The sequence below is a fragment of the Curcuma longa genome, chromosome 10, assembly GCF_044706935.1.
Source record: "Curcuma longa cultivar G26 ecotype Majalengka, Jawa Barat chromosome 10, ITB_CL_G26_1.1, whole genome shotgun sequence".
Lineage (NCBI taxonomy): Eukaryota > Viridiplantae > Streptophyta > Magnoliopsida > Zingiberales > Zingiberaceae > Curcuma > Curcuma longa.
Genome location: NC_133870.1, coordinates 12,086,620 through 12,088,475, shown reverse-complemented (window position 1 = coordinate 12,088,475; position 1,856 = coordinate 12,086,620). Strand labels below are relative to the sequence as shown.

At 45.0% G+C, this 1,856-nt stretch overlaps 1 non-coding gene across 1 annotated transcript; it reads right to left on the bottom strand.

Moving 5' to 3' along the window:
• Positions 1–369: 369 nt before the first annotated feature.
• LOC141836775 (small nucleolar RNA R71) lies at positions 370–475 on the bottom strand. Its single transcript, XR_012602492.1, has one exon. It is a non-coding gene; the product is annotated as a small nucleolar RNA R71 (small nucleolar RNA).
• Positions 476–1,856: the final 1,381 nt, after the last annotated feature.

Below are 1,856 nucleotides of genomic sequence, written 5' to 3'. Positions count from 1 at the left end.
CCCAGAAATCTCTAAAAGACTATGCAGCACCACAAATGAGAGGAATGACATCATGCATCGCCATACCAAACATAGAAGTAGCAAATTTTGAATTTAATCCTGGATTCATTGCTATGATTCAACAAAACCAGTTTGGTGGTGGGCCACATGAAGACCCAAATCTGCACATAGAGATATTCTCCGATGCTTGTAGCACGAGGAGAACACAAGGGGTCAGCTTTGATGTCCAGAGGTTAATGCTTTTCAGATTTTCTCTCCGAGACAGGGCAAAAGACTGGTATCACTCTCTACCTCCAAATTGTATTCATTCTTGGGAGCAGTGCGAGCAGCTTTTCATGAACAAATTCTATCCCCCAAGCAAAACAGCCCACATGAGAAATATGATCTCAAGCTTCATGCAAATGGACGGAGAAACCTTATATGAAGCTTGGGATAGATTTAAAGGGATGTTGAGGAAGTGCCCACACCACGGTTTGGAAAGATGGCTTATCATTCATACCTTCTACAACGGGATCAACTACCAGACGAAAGATATTTGGATTCCGCTGCTGGAGGAGCTCTCATGAATAAGAGTTTGGAAGAAGCCGAAGAATTAATTGAGAATGTGGCGCTGAATCACCATCAATGGGCTAATGAAAGAGGTAGTATGCAGAGAACTCCCGGGAGATACAATGTGGACAACTACACTAAGCTGAATGCGCAGATAGATGCCCTTAGCAAAAGGGTAGAAAACATGAATATTGGAAAGGTCAATGCGGTGGTGTCAACATGTGAAATATGTGGAGATTCCAGCCATACAACTGAGGTGTGCCAAGCTGGAGCATTTCAAACTCAGATTTCTCAATATGAACAATGTGACGCAGTTGGCACATTCAACCAAAGAAACAACCCGTACTCGAACACCTACAATCCGGGTTGGAGGAATCACCCAAATTTTTCATACCGCAACAACAACAACCAAGGACCTTCCTACCAGAATGCGCAAAAGCCTAGTGAAGAAGTGTCAGACACCCAGAAAATACTGAAAATTCTGGAGCAGCTTCAAGGTGATGTGGTCAAGATTAATGAAAAACTTGACGACCACGACAAGAGGATGAAGATGCAGGAGACGCAGATAGCTCAGATCAGCTCTTCCCTCTCCTCCAGAACTGTGGGTGCACTCCCGGGCAAGCCAGACTTTAATCCCATGGAGCACTGCAAAGCTATTGAGCTTAGGAGCGGACGGACCTTGAAGGACAGAGAGCCTCAAGTGACTGCTCCTATGGAAGGTATATCTCTCACCCCAGCCGCCGTGCAACCTCCTTCCTCAGTACCTGATGTTGAAGACACAATGGAGGAAGTTGAGACCGCTTCGCCCGCTGGGATTCAACCGAAGAAATCATATGTGAGGAATATCCCTTACCCGCAGAGGCTCCTATACAAGCAAAAGGATGAGGAGTTTGAAAAGCTATACAATAGGGTGAAGGACTTAACGCTGGACGTACCCCTTCTCGATGCACTCATCGAGATGCCCAAATTTGTAAAATTTATTAAGGGGTTAATGTCTACCAAGGATATCACCCGGCCAAAGAATGTGGTGGCGCTCACTGAGGATATAAGTGAGAAAATTCTGAACAACAAAATTCCTCAGAAGCTCAAGGACCCAGGTAGTTTCTTCCTCCCATGCAAGATTGGTAATATTTCTATTGGAAGAGCTTTCTGTGACCTTGGAGCTAGCGTCAGCATTATCCCATACATAACAAGTGAAAGATGTGGGTACACGGATCTGAAACTTACACCCATGGCCATTCAACTAGCAGACCAAACTTGCAGATATCCAAAAGGAATAGTTGAAGATGTGCCGGTGGAAGTCGGGG